Source organism: Chionomys nivalis, chromosome X (assembly GCF_950005125.1).
Source record: "Chionomys nivalis chromosome X, mChiNiv1.1, whole genome shotgun sequence".
Classification (NCBI taxonomy): domain Eukaryota; kingdom Metazoa; phylum Chordata; class Mammalia; order Rodentia; family Cricetidae; genus Chionomys; species Chionomys nivalis.
In genome coordinates this window covers 6301942-6327505 of record NC_080112.1, presented here as the reverse complement: position 1 = coordinate 6327505, position 25564 = coordinate 6301942, and the positions used below count along the sequence as shown (strand labels likewise).

At 35.9% G+C, this 25564-nt stretch overlaps 1 protein-coding gene across 2 annotated transcripts in view; it reads left to right on the top strand.

The window, feature by feature from the left end:
- Aff2 (ALF transcription elongation factor 2) overlaps window positions 1–25564 on the top strand; it is a 563721-nt gene that overhangs the window by 23136 nt on the left and 515021 nt on the right. The window lies entirely within an intron of this gene.

The window sequence follows — 25564 nt, the reverse complement described above, 5'->3', positions numbered from 1 at the left end:
ATATTCCCTGGGCTAACCTTTTGGGTGGATATAAGTAGGTGGGACAAAGAGAAAGAAGTATGAGTACTACCTTAGAAAAGTACTGCCTTGGAAAAGTAGTTCCAAAGGGGCTCTTTGTTATGAAACAGCATGATTCTCATTCAAAGCACCGGACACCATGGAAGAACCATGCTCCTTGCCATTTAAACTTACTGTTAACTGTCTCAGTACTGTGTACACTTCTCTTGAAGCCCAGGTGAGAGTACATGACTGTAAGTGCATGTGGTGGTGATTTATGGCAGTCTGACAATGATCCGTATTCCCACTGCTACCCCATGAACTGTAAACTAGCCCTTTAATATGAGAAAGCAACATTTAAAATAGAGACAATAAAGTACTGTATTATTTTGTTTGTGTATTTATTTATTTTCTAGGTAATGTGTTTTTTGCCTTTCCATTTGAATTTTCCCATTCTAAATAATCTTTCAAACATATTTTTATGATTTTATGTTTTCCAGAAAATATTCTGTTTGGGGAAGGTAAGAGTTCTGTTTGCTTCACATTTCTTCTATTTCCTTTAGATAAATATGTCCCCAGGAACTAAATATTAAAATCTGTTTTTCCAAATGTGCCATAAGAAATCCCCAAGGAAAATTACTTCGAAAGTGTCAGTCTAACTCATTAATTTGGCTGTAGAGTTGAGATATTTTTTTCATCACCGTGCCTTACCCAATATAAAACACTTTCAAAAATAAAGATTCATGAAAGAAGATTTCTGGACACTTGTTTTCCATTAACATCTTGTCATGCAAATATGCCCAGAATTTTCCCACTTCTAAAGAAAATGCAGAGACAAAGTCTTATAATCTTAGGACTAAAGGCCAGGTATAAAGAGTATTTTCCCATTATCAGGGTTTCACACATAAACACAAAAAACATTAGATATCTAGCCTACACATGTCTTATCTTCTATAGAGCATGCAAGAGGCAGCATAGAAGTCCTTACAAACTGAGGTTCCCTTTCTCTTTACCGAGGACTGTACTACCACATTACCAATTGGAATCATCATTGATAAAGCAGTGGATCTATTTGGTTGGCAAATGCTATGCAAGCTTCTTTCTGTTACGTGTTCTTTTAAAGTAGCAGATTGTGATAAATTAGGTCAAATGAATTTTCTAGTGTTTTTGGAAGGTAAATTGACTGTTAAAGTGCTTTGACTACATCTGTAATTGTAGCTTATAATGGAGAACAAGAAATTGTGATTCTATTGGGAAAAATAATTCTGGTAGAAACATTGGCTCTGGCAATGGTATGAAAGCAAGTAAGTACAAGTTTTCATCTGTGAGCATTTGTGTGTGTGTTTGTGTGTGTGTGTGTGTATGTGTGTGTTGGGGGGTGATCTTGTAGCAGATTTGTAGCATATATGATAACTTCCTCTCTTTTTCTATTACCAAACATAAGACATTGAAAAAGCTTTGACACATTTAAAATCTGAACTCCAGCCAATGTCAATATTGTATAGCTAATATTGACTTTAATCAAAAAGGTCTGGCTGATATTAAAGCTTATAAGCACAAACAAAATTGTAACACTTATCACTAAATTACCATTATACAAGTATGTGGTGATAACCTCAGCCTACTGAATGAGCTGACTCTTAAAAGACAATGGCACTATTAGTCAGATTTTGCAACATGGCTATGTTATTTATAAATAGTTTGCATTTAAATAATTAGGACAGGAAACTGCATAAATTATGTATTATGATTTTAGCTTTAGAATTCATCCATATTTACTTATAGATCAAGCTATAAAGAGATATAAATTTAATGTAGTAAGATAATAGCTATAGGTGTTTTATAGCACTATTAAAATGGATCACACTAAGCCATAATTGTAAAAATTTAAAACATTAAAAAAGCAATTGAATTGTGAAATCTGACAGTGAAGACCTGTATCACTTTGTACTGTCAAAGCACACTAAACACAGCTTGAAAATTTGTTGGATCCAGTGTAAGCATTAGCTATTTCCCAGAACAATCATAGTAACTAACAGTTTTGACTCAATAAAATGAACATTGGTGTGTGACAAGGCACTGGCAGAAATCAAAGAGGAAACAGGAAAAAAGGCTAACATTTGGTTTAAAAAACTCACAAAATATTCCCTGTTTAAGCTTACTTCTCTAAAGAGTATATTCTTGTTTTAAAGAGTGAGAACACTTTGTTACTATTATTTATTTTAAAGTTTGGGGTAGTTGAAAATTTATGCAAGAAAGTAAGTACTAATTTTGCAAAATTAATACCACTTTTATAAAAACAGAACTGTAATGCAATATTTAATATCACAGTTTCATTTTTTTGTCAACACTATTGCTCCAGGCTTGAACATTAGGAAACACTTCAATCTGGTTGTCATGTCCTTTTGCTCTTTGAGTACATTGTTCATTTCTTGATCAAGATACTTTGAGATCATCTTAAATTTTCTTTGTTTCAATCCTAGAATCATTATTTTTTAATTCCTGATTGCTTTTATAGGAAAGTTGTAGTTAAAAAACAAGATGTGCAGAATCATGCACATTTTTGGGTCCAGGTATCATTTCTAGAACACCATGTCAGCATGAGTTCAAAAATACAAACACAAATACGTGTACATGTAGACACATCTGCTTTGAACTATAGCTATAATCTATACATGTACTAAAATACTACAATAGCAAATTCCAAGTCTTCCCTTTTGTTCTCATTGGTTGTTTTTTTATAAAACTGAGAAAATTATATTTTGTTATCCACAATATACTTGCTTATGTGCTCCATTCTAATATGCTACTGTAAAAATTGTTTGAGGCAAGTCTTGTCAAGTAGAAGGAAGTTTGAAATATATCAGAACACTAAAATATCTTGGAAGTACATTAATGCCAGTGAGCTAGACCTTGTAAGAAAAAATTTTAGTGCCTCAAGAGTAGACATATCAGGAAGACACAGACTTAACCTAGTGATCAAAGTCACTGTCACCAGCAGTGAGAGCCAATGGCCTCGTGTGCCTTGATGCTGTGCACTGAAGCCACAGAAGACCGCTTTTGTGTAGTTCCTTCAAAATGTACACAATTCTAATGTAACCAGACAGCTGGTAAATTTTAAATAACATAAGTAAATTAGATAATGGAAGAGAATACCACCATTATTCTCATTATTGTGGTTTTATTAAGGAATAGTCAATTCTTAAATTTGCCTCTAGCAAATAAAGAATAAAGGGCCAAATGGATGACTGAGAGATTTAAAAATCATAGATACAGTATTTGCCCTTAAATATATAGACTTGGCTTTTGAAACTAGTGAAACCAATCCTATGTTTAAATCCTTTTCGGTTGATTATTTTCCTTTCTAAGGACAATAATAGTATAACATAATGTTGCTTTCTTAAAGTACATATCTGAGCATATTCACGCACCAGCTTGCATGTGATTGATATAAAGTCATAATCAATGCTGGTATAATTATTTAAAGGATTTTCCTTTAAGTTTTAAGTCCCTTCTAATCTCTTAAGTTCTGACTAATGACTTCAAATAATACAAGAACAAATTTGGTCCCAGATTCCATATCTGAAATGCCACCAAACATCAGTGTTTATGCAGAAAGCACTGCACATGTTATATGTTTCAAGAAAATGAGCTGAAGTGTGGAACAGTGTGGCATCTGGAATATTTTGTGTATGCTTCCCCACACAAAATGGCTTTGGAGGAGTGAACAAATAGTGCCCTTCTATTCCACTGAAATTCTCTTTAATCAATAATGACAAAAGGCAGTCTGTTGTCATTGCACACATACTGAGAGGTTCTTCAGGTAGATTTATTGTGCCTATGAAATTGAGCTTTTATATGCAAACATTTATCCTCAGCAATTGACTACTCAGTAAATGAGTAGATTGTGCATGTCTTGACATTCCTGTTCTCAATTTAATCATTTGTTTACTTAACTGGTGCTTGTTAACTTATCAAAACTGAACTTCAGAACATGAACATGATTGTCTTGTCTTCAATGCAAAATGATTATTAACAATGAGCTTTTGATATATACAGATTGTCTAATGATATTGGAAGTATAAATAAATTATGTCATAGGTAGCAGTTTCCATACCACATGGAAACTGGCTTGAAGTTTATAGTACCGTCATACCCAGGCTACAAGACTAAAGTATGAAGTACCTTTAAAAATGCTCCCAGATTCATTACATGTTTCCATGTGGCCGTAAAGATCGTGAAAAGAAAACTGTAACATTGTTCTTCAGCAGTGACAAATGAAGCCATATAGATACTTTCTTAGAGCTGCTGAAAGGATGAGGGAACAGCAAATGAGCAGTCAACTGGTTCTAGAGCCAACCACTCAAGTCTCAAGGGAACAGCAAATGAGCAGTCTGATGGTTCTAGAGCCATCCTCTCAGGTCTCAAGGGAACAGCAAATGAGCAGGTAGCTGATTTTAGAGCCATCCACTCAGGTCTCAAGGCCACCTTCATTAGTACATGGATCCCTTTCTTAGACCCTAAAAGAAAAGTTATTTAGGTGGTCTGGACATGATACTATGTGAAATGGCTTCAAAGAGTGTCTGGTATGTGGCACTAACCATAACTATGACTTTCCAAGGCAACTGAGAGCACTGGAATATTTCTCTTCAGCAGAGTACCCTAAGGTAATATTTGACTCACATTGGAAAGCCAGGAACTGTCAACTACTATACTGATTGTTCTGATTATCAGGTCATGAGTGGGCAAGTTTGTCACTTTTTATTTGAAAACTAGATGTTCAGTGTCTAGTAACTATTACTATTATAGAACGACACTATGCTCGAGACATACTGGAGTTAATAAATATAAGTGACATTAGAAAATAAGCTTATATCATGAAAATATCCAGCAAATTTTTATTTGTTGAGTTTTATGAATGTTACCTTGGAGTGATTTTTTTTTCTGTTCATTTTATATACCAAACACTGTTTCCTCTCTATTTTCTCCTCCCCCCTACCTTTCTCCAAGTCACCTCCATCCACTCCTCAGAAAAGATAAGGCCTCCCATGGGGAGTCAACAAAGCTTGGTACATTGAGATGAGGCAGGACCAAACCCCTTTCCAAGGCTGAGCAAGGTGTCCTACTATATGGAATGGACTCCAAAACGGCAGCTTATGCACCAAGGATAGATCCTGGTCCCACTGCCAGGGGCCCCACAAACAGACCCATCCATACAACTGTCGCCCAAATGCAAAGTAATTTTTTAACTTGCTGATAACTCCAAAACAGCAATTCATCTTCCATGTTTTTTCCCATTCCAAATGAATGAATTCTAAACATTGAAATCCAATGCAAAGCTTCTAAGTCACTTCTTCTTCATAGGCTGCTTACAAAGTGTTATGCATTATCAAATTTTCCACATACGAATGTGTAACTGAGGGACAAGTAATTATCAACTCCTAAAACATTTAAAAACATAATACCAGAAGTTTGTACCTGGTCTTATTGCATTTAGTTATGCTTTATTTAGTTGATATCCCTGGTAGGCATGCTCTTTTCCGAAAGGAAACACAGGAGCAGAAGTTCTGGAGGAGAGGGGAGTTGGGGAGAGACTGGGAGGAGTGAAGGGAGAAGAGGCTGCGGTCTGGATATATTGTATAAGAGAAGAAAACAAATAATTTTTTTTAAAAAATAATCTTTTAGTGAAGCTGCAATTTTCTATGTCACCAGCAGGTGCTGACAACTAGCATGATATGTTTCAGTTTCAAATGTATCACACTGGAAGCTTTGAAATTAGAGGGGAATCCAGTGTCATGCATAGTTAAATGAGGATATTGGACTTTGCATGAGATAAATTGGCCTGCAACAAGCAAGGCCTATAGATATACTAGACCAACTTTACAGGATCACTGAAAACTTAGCACTGCCGATTAGTGCTCGCTCAGTCTTTTATATTTATCAGAAGCTTGATGCTTCTTCAAGGCACACAACTCACTGCTATCAGGACCAAGAAGAAAAATGGAAACTAATAGTAAATTTGCTTTAGCTTTTTCTCTTTTGTTACTTCACACACAGAACAATGGTCATTCAGTTATTTCACAGTTATTTTTAATACACAATTAGTCTCTGTGTATTAAAGTGGGTTTTTATCATTAAAGATATATTAAAATACTAACACAAAGAAATACATGACAAAAGATATGCCATTAAATGCACCTTGGGAGATGTAGAGGCAAACACAGGTGCTGAGTCATTCGCCTTCTTTTCTGAAATAGTCTGAAAACACTGTTTTCTGGGAGGATTAAATATTCAACTTCAGAAAAGAAGGAAATTAAATTTAGTATTGATCCAAAATAAAATAAAATCTGTTTTAGAGCACCTAATATTCAGGTAAAATGCAGAGTGAAGAGCGGATTGGAAATACATGCTTCATTTGCTATTGCTACAGGGCAGATGCAGTCAGAAAGTGTTTAGAGTTCTAAAACATGAGGTTTCTTCTTCAGGGAAGCTACACAGAGTGCTGCTGGGGAATAAAGAATATAAGAATGTAGTCACTTATGCAGGACTGCATGCTTTACACAGGAGACAAAAGACTCAGGCTCTTCATATGTGTAATGGAGTTGTGACATCTTTAGAGGTAGTGTATATGAATGATACATGAAACCATGTGAGTCTATTAAAAGGGTCTCAAGAATTTATTTAAGTAAACACTCATGATACAGAACAGATTAGATGCCACCGCAACCCAGCAGCTGATCCAACCACTCCTTCCTCTAGCCCCAACCACGCAAACAAATGAGTGAGCATGAGAGCAAGAGAGATTCTTCCCCTTGGCTTTTAAGTGTTCACATATGCAGATAAGCCCTCACCCTAGGGCTCGTAACACCCAAATGTCATTGACTAAAGGGATTGAAATCCTCCAACAGTTATCCCCCTTTCTATAATAAGAAGGTTCTAATCCTAGCATAAAGGTAATACAATAAGAACAACTATCAAGTATTGTGCAGAAGAAAAAAGGTAGTAACACAAGCAAAAATGAAACAACAACCCACAAGAACAAAATCAACATAGGTAATTGGAAAATTACTGAGATTAGTGCAATAGCTGTCCTATCCTGGAGGACAGTTTTGTACCTAAAATACCCTAGCTAAGATATGAGAGGATTGTAACTGCAGATGCAAGGACCACTGGGTGGAAACAAAACCAGTCCAGTGAGACCAGATGGGATGAGAAAACCTTTCCAAATACAAATGATGACCAACATGGCACTCTCAAATTTTCGTCAGGCCTGAAAAGGTTTTAAAGAAAAGGTTCTGAATGCACAGAAATGGAGACACACTGGCTTCCTAGTCTCTCAGTCTCATGCCAGAAATAGCAGAGAGACACAGCTACCTACACCTGCCTGCAAAATGGAACTGGCTACTAACTGCCATGAGCTAAGCCTCGTGGTAGGTTTTCACAGTCTCACATGTATATAGAGAATATTCAGCTTCACGCTATTTGGCAGATTTAGCATTTGCTAATACAGACAAAAAAATGTTTGTGGGGAGGCTACATGCTACCTGTCAGCAGCATTGGTTGGGGGTGGTAAGCATGATGTTCCTTTCTACCTTGACCATCTTAAAAAAAATAAGTAGGGCTTGAACCAACAGCCAAAGTGGCCACTTTGGTCCTAGTCATGCTTGCTTACCAGTTTAAAACAGTGATCAAAAATGATTAAAGATAAGCAATAAAGACAGATTCATATGAAAAAGCCCTCTAAACATGTCACAATGTGTTTAAAAAATATGTAGGCTTTGATGTCAGAGAAAAATTAGTATAGACAGTTATAAAAATAAATTAAAAAAGTAAAGTCTTTAAAGATACAATAAAAGTAAAATTTAAAAAAAAAAAACTACATAAAGATAAAAAGTACACAGGGAGTCCAGATCCTGTATAGTACTGTGTTGATTTTAAATTTTTGTTTGATGAAAAGCAAAGGATGGCTTCTAAGAGACCAGAATTAAGAAGAGAATCATAAAATATACCAACCAAATTATTTTTTAAAATGCCTTAACCTTAAAACAAAACTCAAAAATTCTATCAATAAAGTAAAACTTAAAAAAATGTATTGTTTTGGAGAAGTAGTTTTTCTTTTGTTTCCACAGAAAGCAAGGGGCTATGAATTCATTCCAGGTTAAGATGGACCAGCTTTTATGAAGTGAGACCTCCTAAAACTTGACAGGTGACATCTATCAACAAAGGTTACTGTTGGTCCTCCCAGGACTTGGTCATAATCTCAAAATTTTATCAGGGACAAAAAGATTCTTTGCCCATAGAAGCAGGTAGAAGTTTGGAGAAAATAATGTCCACATTCCCAAGAATTTAGGGGGATACAGATGGTCTTTCGTTGTTTGGTACATTACAGATGTTTGTTATATTTAAGGAAATAGAGGATTATAGGAATAAAAGACAACTATTAATCTCAGATATTTTGAATTGACATGGATTTTGGTATAGTGATACTAATTTAAAGTTAAGTTTGTTAAACTGTATATATGCTTCTGTTCTTGTTTAAAGGATTTTTGTATATTGATACAAATTTAAGATAAATTTTATTGCACTATATGTATATTTCTACTCTTGTTTAACATATTATGCTTATCCAGAGGAGTCAAGGACATCATAGGAATACCAACAGAATCAATTAACCTGGGTTCAAAGGAACACAAGAATATGAAACAACAACCAGGGAGCCTGCATGGGACTGATATAGGCCCTCTACATATGTGTAACAGTTGGATAGCTTGGTCTACTTATAGGACTCTTAAAAGTGGGGACAGGGACTGTTCCTAATGCTTTGGTTGGTTCTTGGGAATCTATTCCTCATATTGAATCACCTTGCCCAACCATAATAAAAGGGAAGTTGCTTAGTCTTACTACACCTTGATATGTCATGCTTTGTATACCCATGGGAGGCCTGCCGCTTTCTGACAGAAACAGAGGATTGGATGGGGGGTACAAGGGGAAGTGGAGGGAGAATTTGATGGGGCCAGGGGGAAGGAGGGGGAGGAAAGGAAGGAGAGGAGGTAAGGGAAATTGTGATTGGGATGTAAAATAAATAAATTAAAAAATTAAAAAAAACATATTATGCTTATGCTGCACATTTTAAAATGTAATGTACAGTTAAGAAATATAAATTAATAGGCATCTATAAAATAAAACTTAGAGATAAAGAAGGATGCTTAAAAGAAATCCCACACTAGTTCATAATTGGGTATAATAGAGGGCTATTTATTTAGGAGTAGACTTACAGATTACAATTGTCTATTGGAATGGGGAACAGCAACCGAATCCCGCAGCCAGAAAAGAGAGGCTGGACGCACGTTTTACATCAACATATGTAGTATAAGAAGCTATGCACAAGTGGGTAGGTAACTTAAAGGCTACTAGAGGTAGGAATTCCTATAGCAGATAGACCTGTTAGGTTTTTGAGATACACAAATATATATTTCAAATAGATAGGTTATCTTCAAACACTTCAAAGACCTACAAAATATGGCATTTAAAATGATTCAAGAACTTAGACTTTTCTTAGCAGTGATACATATCTGCTCCTGGAAGTACCAATTACTTAAAGAGAATGATGGACATCAAAGAAGCTCCTTATGGAGTTTGCTTTCAGTGTGGCAAGGCTGCTGTGGGCAAGAAACTGCTCTTGCCTGGACTACTTGATGTATGTTGTATGAACTGGACATGCAGGACCTAGTTGAAAATGACTGCTGAATTTGTCAAAACAAGATGGGGCAGTCCTTCAGGGTTCCTGCTTCAAAGAAGAGTATGCCTGTTATTCTATAAGACACAGAAGAAAGCAACTGATGAATTTTTTCAAAATAGTTGAGAGAGTCTTTCAAATTTCCTGTTTCATTGAAAAGTCTACCAGATACTCTAGGCCTATATACTGAATATGGATGCCCTAATGTTACAGAAGAATTTTGGGTGACTATCTAAGCAGCCAGATATCTCTGTCATTTCCAGAGTTTTGGAAGTTGTTTGCAATGTACTTCCTATTTACTTGGGTAATATTATATCCTTCTGGGGTCTTTGATGGAATTGAAGATAGATAGCTATAATTATAACTTTCCTTAGTAATGATAAAAGATAAAATATATATGAAACTTTATAAAAGAAATGACAGAATGTTTTCTTTAATTCTCTCAAATACAAATATATTAAATATAACTATAATTCTTGCTTGATACCTGTTTTAAATATGTAATTTTAATATGTTAAAGTTAAAATATCCCTTTTTATTAGACAAAAATGGGGGAGATGGGAGATGATGTGGAATGTCCTTCTTTATGCTGTGAATATGTTTTATTACCATTGGTTAATAAAGAAGTTGATTTGACCAATAGCCAGGAAGAATAGAGCTGGGCAGAAAATCCAAGCAAAGATAAAGGGAAGGCAGAGACTGGGAGATGGCAACAGGCACTGGGAAAGCAAGATGTGAGGTAATAAGCCATGAGCTTCATGATAAAATATAGACTAATAGAAATTGGTTAATTTAATTGTAAGAGCTAGTTAATAATAGGTCAGAGCTAATAGGCCAAATAATTATAATTAACATTAATTCTCCAAATGATTATTTCATAATTATAATTCCAGTAGGTGGGAGAGAAAATAGTCCAGTGGAACCAGATGGGACAGAGAAAAGTATTCCAGATAAATATGAAAGCTCTTATAGATTATTAAGTGGCATAAAAGGTGAGCACTTTTCCATTTTTTTATTTATTTTTTTTTATTGAAAAAAAATTTTCCGCCTCCTCCCCGCCTTCCATTTCCCTCCCCCTATTCCTGCCCCTCTCCCCCTCCCCCCCACTCCTCTTCTCCTCCCTCTCCAGCCCCAAGAGCAGTCAGGGTTCCCTGCCCTGTGGAAAGTCCAAGGTCCTCCCCACTCCATCCAGGTCTAGGAAGGTGAACATCCAAACTGTCTAGGCTCCCACAAAGCTAGAACATGAAGTAGGATCAAACCCCGTGCCATTGTCCTTGGCCTCTCATCAGCTCTCATTGTCCACCATGTTCAGAGAGTCCGGTTTTATCCCATGATTTTTCAGTCACAGTCCAGCTGGCCTTGGTGAGCTCCCAAAGATCAGACCCACTGTCTCAGTGGGTGGGTGCACCCAGTTTCTTAATAATTGGAAATATTATGTCTGTGCAATATCTATCAACAAAGTAAATTAGCAATATCTGTCTTCATATTACCAGAGATCTAGCTGAGTTTAAATTCGTACAACTTAGCTATATTTTTCACAACTTTTTTGCTTATTTATGTTACAATAGTTGCATGTACATGTGGAAAGAATAAGTATTTTAAAAACATGAATTTTCCTTTAAAAGGGCATAAAATATTGGAATAGCATATGTCCATTGTATTTATACAAGTGCTGTCAATATTCTTTAATGGTAGTTTTTAATCATGCCATTATTATCACCTGAAAGTATATCTTTGAAACCTAGATCCAATATCATGGCATAGACAGAACATACAAACTGGCATGTGTATGTTTTCTTGATTCCAGTTTTGTGCAGAGCTAACTTGAGATGCCAGTGACTCACAAAACATATTGTTTGAACATGTTCAGATTGCTAACAGACCATACTGTTATGCCTTTTAGATTCAATAAACCATATGAAAATGCTAATTATTGAGTCTACATTAATTTGTATAAATTATGCAAATTGAGTAGCAATTAAACACTACTGTGGCTGAGGTGGTTCCATGCTATTTTTTAACTTAATGTTGGACTGACACAGACTCTGTTCACTAAAATAAATTGTTTTATTGTTGAGTGTTTACAAAGCAATTGCTAATGATAATTGGTTGTAGATGACACTATTGTGCATTTCAGTAAGATATTTAACCATATGCACACAACCAAAATCCACATAGACACTGGAAGAACAATCAAGAAATGACTTCATAGTAGTTCATTCATAAAAAAAAAAAATGGTGCATCTCTCCATAAAAGTGGACATTCTTTATGAAAGTTATAGAAAAGTATAAACCAACAAATGATAAATTGAAATATCTTAGAGAGATGTAGCTACAGAATAATAAAAGAAATAGAATTTATTAAGAGACCAAAACATCTATTCACTCTTTGAAGCAAAATACTGGCAGGTTTTAGATACCTCCTCTGTGTGTGAATGACAAATATAACCCCTATTTTGATCATACCAGTTGTGTGTGTTTTTGCCATGGTACAAATTTTTTTTCCAAATATCTTAGTAGTATATAGATATTCTTTCTGAGGAGAGAGGAGTGAAGGAATGTAAAAGAAATAGGGATAGTGAGGGGGGATGGGAGAGAGAAAATAGTGAGGAAGAGGGAGGAGTGTAATGAAGGAGAGCAAAGAAAGAAAGAATAAGAATATTCAGTGATAATGGGAACACTCTCTTCATACAGTATAAAATATTAGGTAAATTATGAAGTACTAAAATCTGGCAAGCAGCTCAGTTTCCAATGATGTTTGACAGAAAACTAAATCTACAAAAGCTCACCCCAGCACACTTCTCTAGATACCAGAAAGGTACAGACATAGTCTACGGAGAGTAACTAGAACTCAGGTCCAATCAATTTTCTGTCAGAATTATGGGATTTCACAGCTACAAAATTGGAACACATTGACACAGTTATTATGAAAGGAGAATAACTTTTCTCTTTCACCAAAAATCATTGTGTGAAAGAGTGTGTAAATTATGATTTGCTGGTGCAGTAGCAGCTTTAATGCAGAAACATGGTATCAAAGTGATGAATAGATTTTGTCAGCCTTTGGTAATTTATTTCTTTTTAGTTTCTCTAATCAGCAATGAATTTTGAAAATAAGATTCATCGCAAGTGATTTTCCTGAAAGTTTAACTCAATAAAAAGACTGTTACTGTCTTAGATTTTTAACCCTGTGATAAGGCACCAGAACCAAGACAACTTATAGAAAGAGCTTGAACTGGAGTTCATGATTCCACAGAATTAAAGTCCGTGCCTGTCATGGTGGGAAGGGTGGCAACAGTAGCTGAGAGCTCATGTCTTGATGTGCAATCATGAGGCAGAGAGGCATAGTGGGGATGGCTGGGGAATTTAAGAGTCTTTTGAAACCTCATAGCCTGTTCCCAGTGTCACACCCCCTCCAACAAGGCAATACCACCTAATCTTTTCCAAGCATTTCCACCACCTTGAGACCAAGCATTCAAACATATGAACCTACGGGGGTAGGGGGACAATACTCATTCAAACCACCATACTTGCAAAAATTCCACTATGGTCACATCTATGCTAAAAAAAAATTTAAAACTTTAGTAAGACAAATCTAGATGTTGATTTGTTTTACTGGCTTCATAAATGTGTTTTCTATAATCTCCAAACTGATTTTCATTGGAGCTGACTTAAAAATATATCATTATTCTGAAAATTTTGAAGAATAAATTATTATCTTTAATATTTATTATTTTACATCTTAGTGATTAATTATGAATCTCCTGAAAGACTTTCTAGTTTAAATTTTATAAAAATACAGCTCACTATATAGTTTGGTTTTCTTTTGCAATCACACTGAATTGTAATCCTCATCATTACATTTGTCAAAATTCCATTTCCTTGGCAAATCTATTGCAGAAAAATGAAGTTTTAAAATGAAGTGTCTGCTTTCAAACTAATGTATTACAAGAGTATATCTGATTAGTAGATTTGAACCCCAAAGACTTAGTAGATTTAATTTGTAGATTTCAAGCCCAAAGGCTTCAAATTGTGTTCTTCCTTCAATAATTTCAGAAAAACTGAGAATAAAATATGTCACAGCCTTGTTCATTCTGAGTTGGGATGAATGGGCACAAGATTGGGCCAGCACAAGGCCCATGGACTGACAATATATGCCCAGGACCACATTCATGACTTTACTGACTTCGTTCAGATTCTAACTGAAGTCACTTCTCTGTGAGTACTGCAAACATAAAATAATATGCACATATGAAACACCTTGCGCATCTTCAAAAGACATATAAATGATAGGATTCTGCCAAGTAAATAGCACCCCTGACACCACATGCTGATTCCAGCAGCATTTTTTGCAACTGGTGAGCTCTACAAACATGGCCATATCACTTGGTCTTTAGAGTTCAGTTTCCAAACCTGTAAAATAACAGTATCTAACTCACAAGATTATAAAGAATATTTGGAGCATAAAAGGCATTAACCGATGTTAGCTGTTGCTATTGGAACATATTTTATTTTTAAAGACAAAATTAAAACACTATTTTTCTCTGCATTTTTTCAAATAGTAAGCATGCCTGGCAAAATTTTATTTCTCTTTGTATTTAGTATCTATCTACCAGAAGTCTGGCTCATCAAATCTCACCATAGTTGTTAAGGCTATCTTAGATTCATCTCAGTAATGGTTTTCTATGAATCATATATCCAACCTTGTTGTGTATTTGCTTAATAGACTTAAGTGACTCTATCTACGGCATCATGTGCTTTGAGTAGGTAAATGATAACAACTGTTGCTTTGTATTCAAAGGGATTGATTAAGATGACAACTCTTCCCCTTACTCACCATGAAAAATGAATGTAGATATTTATTAGTTTTTTATTATAGACTGAAAGAAATTTCAGTAGCTATTTTAAAGGTTTTTTCACAAGAATAATCAGTATTTTCATAGAAAAATTATCTAACACCGAACTTTGGTTTGTAATTTTATCTTGCTAGCTAAAGTTCAAAAGAAATTATCTCAAGAACAAAGGAAACATCTTTGAAATGACCTAATTAGTAGTTGTGATTTTGGAATTGTAGTTGCTTTATGTGAATATTGAACGCCCATTGTGATTTTTACACTTTATTTAAAGATTAAGCCAAGAGATTTTAAAAGATCTTTACACATTGCCATGAAATCTAAGTCTATATCACACAATTGAAACTATCCCCACCCTTGTCTAAGTTTCTGGGGGCTGTTTCTCAGTCTTGTGTAAACAATTTATTATTAAAGTCCTAGGATATTTGCACTTAATTAAGTAAGTGCTTAAATTTATATTTCACTCAGATAAGACAGGTTTGGGCAGCTAATACACTCACACCTATTTGGAAAGGATATACATACTTCAGAAATTGGTGTTATTTAAACAGCAGAATAATGTATATGTCTTGCTTACTAAATTATTTAAAAATACCTCCTAGCTGCCATTAGAGTAAGCTCTAGAAAGGCTACAAATTAGTATATTTATGTCCATTTGAAGATGAGAACTATTTTTAGTAGTATATATTAATTGTACATACACATGTATGTATTTTATAGTATTTAGCCTTGAAACTAAATTTTAAAAGCTCTTGATAACTGTTCCACATGACCTAGAAGTATGAGAGTGACTCCAAATGTCACTAATAAGGCTAATAAGGCTATGTCCTGTCACTGATCCTGCTAGTTCCCATGTGTCTGACCTTTAGCAGAGTGCCAAATAAAGCCTGTAGATCTACCATCTCTCCAGTTCTCATCTGTTTTTGCTGTCATCTTTTCAATCACACATCTTTGTATGTATTGTCTCACTTTCAAGTTTATGAAACTAATGTGGTACTTTCACACTAGACCAAGATTACTCTGAACATTGGCCACTTAAGTTTTCTAACAATCGTTAAAATTCAAAAAGATTTTTTAATATCCTGAAAGCAAAGCAAGTATAATGCAAATGACAAAAGATGCCTAAAACAAGAGGGTTCCTAAAAATATTACTTAATGCGGTGGTTTGAATGAGAATGGCCCACATTCATAGACTCAGATGTTTGAATATGTGGTACTCAGTTGTTGGAACTATTTGGGAAAAAATAGGGAGTATAGTTTTCTTGAAGCTGTTGTATCACTGGGGATTGACTTAACAGTTTTAAAAGCCCACTCCATTCCCAATTAGTTCCTTTTACCTCATGCTTTTGTCACAATATGTGAGCTCTCAGCTACTGCTCCAGTGTCATGCCTGCCTGCCTACTGCCATGTTCTCTGCCATGATGATCCTGGGCTCAAGCCCTGAAACTGCAAGCTCCAAAATAAACCATTTTAGAAGTTGCCTTGTTCATTGTATCTTATCACAGCAATAGAAAAGTAACGACAACACTTAGACTCAAAGTGGCATATCCATTCATGGAATATTTTCTGGGTACTAGGTACTAGGTCACATTAAATTCTAAGACGAGTTGAGTTTTGACCCACCATCGATGCCACTTGTAGGATTAGAAAGGAATAGAAATGAAGGATGAATGACTTCTATCTAATTTTTATTTGGGGATATTTTCCAAGATTTTCTTCTTTTCTGGCTAATGTTCATATGTTTGGAGCTCCCTTGGATTCTGCTGCTACACTCTAAGGCAAACAACACTCAGCAGAAGTTCTTGTTGATCTCCAGAACCCTCCATGACTACGTGTGTTGTATTTCCCCCTGACTGCTCAGCTTACTGCTTCTACGAGAGCTTGACTGCATTTGATAATGATGGTGTCCTTGTATTAGTCTTCTAGAAACAAGGTATTGGTAGCCCAGAGGGAAAAGACCGCAGTTTAAGAAATCTCTGAACTGCTATCATCAGTCATAGTCATATCAAGATTAAACAATTCTCCCATCTTATGGTGGGAAATGATGCATTTTCTGTAAGGCAAGCTTTGATAGCTATGCCCTTGTGTTGGTTGCCACTTAAGATGTGTAGGCAGTTGGTAGTTTGTAATTATGCAAATTGATAAAGTGGCTGAAGTGTGAATTAGTACTTCTTACATCTAAATACAAACTTAGTGTCATTAAATCCTCCTAACAAAATCTCTTATATAGGAACATTAAGTGAAATTTGAGTAAACCAAAAAACAAATAAAAAGCAACAAAAACTTACTGCTTCTAATCTAGTAACTATCAGGGAATTAAGGCCCACCAAAGTGATGGTGATTTGTGTTGAACATTTTCTGTATTCCTGGCATTGTGGCTGATTCTGTTGTCATTAGTAACAGTGGAACATCAGTGCTGCCTGGATGGACCTGATAGTCTAAGTAAAGTCTTTTGGTTTATTCACCTGACTTGATTTCTCAAGAATGGCTTTCAAAAAGACAATAATCCTTTGGACCAAATAGCAATCATTTCTTACATTCAGGGTTTTGTGCTAAATCCTTCAACTACCTTATCTCATTTAGTTTTTACAACAACCCTGAGTGAAAACAATCTCCATTTTCCCAAGGCAAGATTCAAGGCCAGGGGAGATTACACAAGTCACGTAGATAAATAAATGACAGACTCCAGATCCAAGCCAGGTGTAGTGGTGTTCAAAGCTCCTTGACTTCTCTTTTATACTGAACCATATCCGCTTAACAATGACTCAACTATCTACATTAAATTTATATTCCTTTTCTGCTTCTTTCATGACTTCCACTCTTCTTACCAGTATATTTTAAGTTTTCCAATAACCATGTAATAGTCTACAGAGTAGTAATTTTCTGTTACCCTCTGGTCAGCCTTTAAACTCAGGATGTATCAAGAGGTTACAAGAGTTACGAAGCAATGCGAAGCTTATTATCTACCTTGTGCTTTCATATCTAGTTTCTATTTTAACTTCTAAATGTTTTAAAGGTAAAAATTATTGTCCTTTTTTTATATAGAATATTTGGGACAGCTACTGACCTGTTCGATACCACACAGTTTAAGAGAAACTTGAGATGTGAAGGACACCACAACTGTGCTTCTAAGATTCATTAGTTATCACACAAGGGAACTAATAGCTACTACAGAGGCAAAACTGAATTTCTGGTATAGATTAGGTATTCAATACACAGTAGCTGTTTATTTTAATTTTTGGTGTTTTTTTTAAAACAAAATAAGAAGTGAAAGCAATATAAATACACAGAATTCTATCCTATATCTGTCTTTACCATGCAACTCTCTCTTTTCCCCCACTAAACTTCTCTAAAATTGAAATACACTCTAGGTAGGCCACAATTTGGACACAGGTATTTTCAGGTTAATATTCTTCCCTCTTGTCCTCACAGTTTCAAAGACTATTGCTTTATTTTGCATTAATTAAGGGCAAATACAATCTATAACTTTGAAAGTAATGGTATTGGAGTATGTCTGTGTCCCCAGTTTAAAAAGACATATATGTATTTTTTATTATGTTACTATAAATATCAGCTTTTAAAAATTAGGAATAGCCATAAGGCATCTGCAGAAAATATGAGCTCTCTCCTTAATCTGAGGTTACTCAGGAGAATGGCAAGAGGGTTTCTATATTACATTTGCTAATAAAGAGAAATGTTAAATATAAATAGTGTTTCAAGATGAGGATGAAAATAAAATACCTAAAACTATTCCAGTTCAGCTGCTTCATATTTACATTGCCAGAAGGAGGGATTAGGGAAGAACTGAAAGCACACAACACCTTCTGCAGTCTTTTTTTTTTTTTTTTTTTTTTTTTTTTGGCCTGAAATTTCTTTTTTTTTAATTTATTAGATTTTTTTTAAAAAATACCAATCCAAGTTTCCACTCACTCCCCTCCTCCCATTCCCTCTACCCATCCTCCTACCCCACCCCATCTAATCCTCAGAGAGGATAAGACACATTGCCTTGTCGAAGGTCCAAGGCCCTCCCTACTTTATCTAGGCTGAGCAAGGTATTTATCCAAAGAGATTAGGATCCCAAAAAGCCAATACGTGCAGAGGGATAAATCCTGGTTCCACTGCCAGTGGTCCCTCAGTCTGCCCCAGCCATCCAATTGTCAACTCCATTCAGAGGAACTAGTTTGGTCCTATTCTGGTTCCTTCCTAGTCCTGCTGGAGTTGGTGAGCTCCCATTAGCTCAGGCAAACTCTTTCAGTGGGTGAACCCATCATGGTCTTGATCTCTTTGCTCATATTCTTATTCCTTCCACTCTTCAACTAGACTTTGGGAGCTCAGTCCAGGGCTCTGATGTGGGTCTCTGCCTCTGTCTCTATCAGTTGCTGGATGAAGGTTCTATGGTGATATTTAAGATAATCGTCAGTCTTACTACAGGGCAAGTCAAGAGTGGGCCCCCACTCCTCTATTGCTCAACTAAAGAATGGATAAAGAAAATGTGGAACATTTACACATTAGAGTATTACTCAGCGGGGAAAAAAAAATGACATCTTGAATTTTGTATGCAAATGGATGGAATTAAAAAACGTCTTCCTCATTCATAAAATTTTTTTGTTTGTTTTTTTTTTTTTGTTTTTCAAGACAGGGTTTCTCTGTGGCTTTGGAGCCTGTCCTGGAACTAGCTCTGTAGACCAGGCTGGTCTCGAACTCACAGAGATCCGCCTGCCTCTGCCTCCCGAGTGCTGGGATTAAAGGCGTGCGCCACCATCGCCCGGCCTCATTCATAAAATTTAAGGGCCAAATTGTTATCTGGAATGAACTGTGTGCCGAGAGAGAAAAGATAACCCCCAAAAGAAACAAAGACTAGTTAAAATTTGACCTTTTTTTCTCATCTTCTTTGAATCCAAATACAGAGTTCCATTAAAGTCCATTATAATGTATCACTAAAATACAGCAAAGAAAAGCAACACTGATGGAGTACCAGGTGCTAAGTTTCCAGTCCCCACACCAGAGAGTCTTCTTTAGCATCTTCCCTATCGGTCCAGCTTCCCCATGAGCAAACAGCCCTTTCTGAGAGTAAATGAGCCAGGTTTGCTAGCTGCTCTCCCATTTGATTCCAGGCCTTTGGGGTCTCATTAAATTAGCTATTGCTTTGGGACACTTGCCAGTTTCCTAATGTCCCCCAAATGAATGGATATAGCACCTAATATAGTCCATCTTTCAGGAGCACCTTTTATTCAGGGAAAATGCAAACTGTAGGCAATGAGATTGCTTGTGAACCTTCCAAAATGCTGTTACATCTGGTGCAAAGCTGTGGCTCAAGTGCATTTGGTATCTTTGATTAATATAAATCATTGACATCCTTGAGACCATCTAAACTGCCCTCTGAAATTTAGTTTCCCCTCTCCTCAGTCAAAAGGTGAGAGAGAAAGAAAAAGAACTGTATAAAAATTTAAGATCTTTCAGCTACACCAGATGCTTTAGAAAAGAAACAGCTCAGTCATTCAAACAGCTTGATTTTTATGAGGTGACATTTTAGATTATGATATGACATTGCAGATTTGACATGATTGTGTTAACTGTGAGAAAATATGTTACTTTGATCAAATTAAAATGAAGGAAATAAAAAAGACGTTGTGGTTCAACTTATAAAGAACAGCTCATCCTTGCAGCTTTTTGAGTGTTGTCAAAGTTATCTACTCAACTCAGGATGTACAGCATAGTTATAATTTCATTGCCAGTAGCCCATTGTGTGCTTATTGTTAGGAAAAATTTAACACATAAGCTTTCAGATGGGCTGTTCACCTAATTTTGATTCCTCCTGCTGACTGGCATGAGACAGAGTGCTAGATTGTATTTAACTGGTTTTATTGTGACATGACTATGATGGATGTGATATGGGGCCTCTATTATTCGCTAGGGAGTGTGACCATTAATGAAGCCATTAGCTGAGCTAAGGCAAGTGAAGAAAATAGGGAAATTACCATTATTCTGAAGCCATTAAGTTGTAATCCACTACTTTCTTTCCTTACTCAGAAAGGCATCTTCTTTTTAAGGCTCTCCTGACTGTCCTTTAAAGATTCATTAATTCACTAATTTTCCAAGAAGTTGAAGGTGGACAAAATAGTTGAAATTTTAGTCAGTCCAGAATAGCATATTAACATTATGAAGGTGTCTGTGTTCATTGACCTAGCACATCAGGTTACTTTTACACAAACCACAGTACAGCAAGTGACATGCTGTTCTATGCTTAAGAGAAAGAATACTATAGAGTTCATAAAGCTCCTTCATACTTGTCAGTGAACATACAGGCCAGAAACTGTTCACTCCTATTTTACAGATACGAGAACTGAGGTTAGTGAGGCTAGAAGATGTGTGGAGATAGATTTCCCATTTAGATACACACTGGAACATTGCATCAAAAATTAGTATTTGTTCCATCTATGGGTTTTACTGTAAAAGTGAAACTAACTTCTTGGTAAGTACATTTCTTTTAGAAATGCATGACTTATGTTGTATTTTGGACAAAGTCTGTGCAAATGGTATTTAAATAACTGCTTAGACATAGCTACTCTGTGCTTTGCCTTTTTTTTTTTTAATAATGGGGGTATTCTTTGGCCATAGTGTGCTTTTTCTGCATTGATTCTGATGAAAAATAAGAAATGCTATCAATGAGAACCATGTGTATTACATAAAGCCCCAGGAATCCTGCCCTGTGGTTGGCTTTAGCCCACCCCAAAAGTGTTTAGCTTTTTAGGCTGAGTGAAGACTACTTATTGGACAAGCAAAATATTCTTAAAGGTAGAGGCTTTGGTCTTCAAACATTTAGAAATCTTACACATTTAATGGTCCATATAGACAGAGACTATAAGTTTCATCCCCTACACAAGGGTGTTGCTTTTTAGGTGCTTGGGAGTAAGAAGATGTATGATACCCTACTGAGGATAGGCTGGCTGCTGGGCAGACTGATTTAGCATCCAACCCTGTCTGCACATGCTCATAGGCTTGAAAGACTGTCAGATAAAGGCACTCATGGGTTAAGAAGGAATTGGGTTGGGAGTAGTAAACAACTATTTATCATCATATTTTCCTGTGAACTAGGTGGACTAAATCCCAGGGCATGGAGAAATAAGAAATCATTTGTTCACATAGTGATGGCAGGATAGGATCACTTGCTAAGAGAATGCTTTTTAACAGTCTATTGTAGTGAGGAGCTGCGGGCTATGTTCTGGCTCCCGGCCACCTGCATGGCTAGCTTTATGTCCCGAAATAACAAAACACAAATTGTATTCTTTTAAACACTGCCTGGCCCATTAGTTTCAGCTTCTTATTGGCTAATTCTCACATCTTGCTTTAACCCATATTTAATAATCTGCGTAGCACCACGAGGTGTGGCTTACCAAGAAAGATCTTAACATGCATCTGTGTCGGGTGGAGAATCATGGCGACTGCCTGACTCAGCTTCTTTCTCCCAGCATTCTGTTCTGTTTACTCCACCTACCTAATTTTCTGTCCTATTAAAGGGCCAAGGTAGTTTCTTTATTTAACCAATGAAATCAACACAAAACAGAAGACTCCCACATCAGTCTATGATATCTTTGACCATTTTGGCATCATCACAATAGGACCCACATGTGAAATTTGCAACTTTGGCTTACATATCACAGGTGAGATCACCAACAGCAGATATTCTAGGAATCAGGTGTACTTGCCATTTCTGGGTGAGTTTGACAAGATCTTCCTGAGACCTTTTGGTGCTCTAGAAGGAAAGTGAAGACTTGGAATGCCTCCACTTAAATTGTGTAACTTGGCATTCAAAGTGGAACTTATAAATCAGCAGCATAAATCTCAATTCATGTAATGTGTGAGGAATGCCTACTTTGAGGTCCTTGCACAGGCCCCCTGATTCTCAGTCTCCATTCTTTGAAGATAGCCAAGGAATACATATATGGCTGAGACCGAGGAAGCCCTGCTATTGATTGTGTGCTGCTGCGAGAGGTTCCATAGTCACTGCAATAAGAATCTTATATTGGACCAGTAAAGATTGTGTCCTTCAGTCTTACTTTTGCAGAGGAAAAGGAGAGGTGACCTTTATTAAGCTTCTACCCAGTGTCAATCCCTGATTATGCTTGTCATGTGAGCATCTATTTGTTCACCCTCCAAAGCAATCCTATGAACCAAGTGTTATCTTCATCATCTTATAGATAAGGAAATTAAGATTGAAAGACACATAGCAGGATGTACAGGATCACAGGGTAATTGTCAAAGCTGAGGTCTAACTCTCAAGTGTGAGATTACAAACCCTTCTTCTGATCGCATACCATAAGAGAGAGCAAACAACAGGTCTAGAACAGTTGGAGCTGTCTATCTCTTAAGGATATGGAATGATTTCATTAATACTATTTAGTTGTTCTAATTATTATGATGAGATTGTTTTAATAATGTTTTTATGTTTCTCTTGATAAACATACAAGAAGAGCTATTTAATAATATTGTGAAAAATAGTGTTGAATTATAAAGATATTTTGAGATGTTTCACTTGAATGTTCAATTTTCTGCATGGCTTAATTTTGTCTTTTTATCAACAGGGTTAAAGCGGGTGAATGAGTCCTTTGCTTTTTCTATGCATATTGCTTCTTTATTTTTTGTCCTTCTTTGTTTCATGAAGACAGAAGTCTTTTAAGCCACAATAGCTAATTACCTCCCTTGGGTATCTCTAGAAAGATAGAAATCATGGAAAGGGTCAACCCAGTTTAAGCTAGTAATTTACTGCTGTTTGAGGTGAGGTAGTAACTTTTCAACTGGGAGTAAATGATCATGAACTGTGAAAATGAACATGGAATGGAAACGGAGTGAAAATAAGTTTTCAAGGCCACATATCTGCATTAGGGACTGTGTTCTAATTCATGGGATGCTGAAATCTATTATATAATCACATTTTCTTTGAACAAAATGTGTACCACCATTAGTTATAAATGGAATCTCCTAAAGTTCAACAATTTGTCAATTTGCTATTTGAACTACTTTCATAACTTTTTCCATGTATACTCATGACTTTCATAAAGGTGTCCCAGTTGAAAAATGATTTATTGCTTTAAGGAACCAAGAAAACAAATTACTGTATCTATTTCTCTGTCTTTTCCTTCTTCTTTTTTTTCTACTCTCATTTCCTACTCTTTTTCCATCATTTGAAACAAGTAAGTAGCCGGGCGGTGGTGGCGCATGCCTTTAATCCCAGCACTCGGGAGGCAGAGGCAGGCGGATCTCTGTGAGTTCGAGACCAGCCTGGTCTACAAGAGCTAGTTCCAGGACAGGCTCCACAACCACAGAGAAACCCTGTCTTGAAAAACCAAAAAAAAAAAAAAAGAAGAAAGAAACAAGTAATTATTATTAGTGTGTGTGTCTGTGTGTGTGTGTGTGCACGCGCACACACATGTATATGCATGTGTGTTGTAGTCTCATTTAATTCAAAGAATTTTTAAATTACTTTCTTGCTGCCGCCAGTGCAGCCTGTATAGCCAAGACTGGCGGGGGTGCCAGGATTGACACACAGAGGCTTCTTTTCAGGTGGAAGAACAGCAGCCTTTATTTTGCCCAGCAACCTTTTATACCTCTACTCCTTCTGTGGAGACTCACCAGCCAGAAAGAACACAAACATCCTTGTCAATTACAGACCACAAGGAAGTTCCTCTGTCAGTCAGGGGCAATGAGGGCAGCTGGATCACAACACTTTCCTTGGTTTCCTCTTTCACCCATTCAACTTTAGTAATGAGTTGTTAAATTTTCACGAGTTTGTGTATTTACTATAGATTTGCTTTCTGTCGATTTTAAGTTTTAATAGATTGCTATCAGATAGGATACACAGAGTTTTTTCAATTTTCTGAACTTAAGATTTTGTGTGTGTGTGTGTCCCAAGAGGTGGTCTATTTTAGAGAAGCTTCTTTGAGCTGATGTGTAGCATGCATATTCTTTAGTGTTTGGGAAGAACATATTGTAGTTATCTGTTAAGTCCATCTGATGTATCATGTGGTTTACTTGATATTTGTCTGTTCAGTTTTTGTTTAGATGACCTGTATATCAGAGAAAGTTTAAATCACCTAGTATTAATGGTTTGATGTTAATATGTGTCCTTCATTCTAGAAGTATAATTTATGAAATTGTGTGTATCAGAGTTTGGTGCCTATGTGCTTTGAATACTAGTATCTTTTTGATTAACTGTTCCCTTGATTAGAATGAAGGGAACTTCATTGAACTCTTCTGATTCATTTTAGTTTTAAGTCTATTTTGTCAGATACTAGGATTGCAATGACTGCTTGCTTCCTGGTGCCATTTGAGTGGGGTATTTCTGTCCATCTCTTTACTCCAAGGTGATGCTTATCTTTAAAGCAAAAATGAATCTCTTGTAGACAACAGACAGATGCATTTTTATTTCTTGTTCCACTCACCCAGTCTATATCATTTGATTGGAAAGTTGAGGCCATTAATGTTTTAAGTTATTATTGAAATATGTGTCTTGTTTGTAGTTATTGTACTGTTGATATCTGATGTTGACTGTGTTCTCAGTAATCCTTTTCATTTCAGTAATTATAGCTTCATTTGTTTCCTTTCTACATAAATGTGGTTATTTTTAGTCCTCTCTTCATGCTGAAATTCTGAAATGTTTTGTCTGTATTTTCTTTAGGCTTGGTCTGTTAGATATAGATTTTTAAGCTGTTTATATTATAAGAAAAATTTTATTAATTTTTAATAATGAAAGATAATTTCGCTGTGTACAGTACTCTAGGTTCATAGTAGTGGTCTTTTAGAACTTAAAAGGAATTACTTCAGACTCTCTGGCTTTAAAACTTTCCTTTGAGAAGTTACTGTTAATATGTTGTTTTTTTAATATATAACATGCCTTTTTTCTCTTGTAACTTTCAATACCCTTTCTTTATTCCTAATGTTTAGTGCTTTAACTATAATATGCCATGGAGATTTTCTTTTCTGG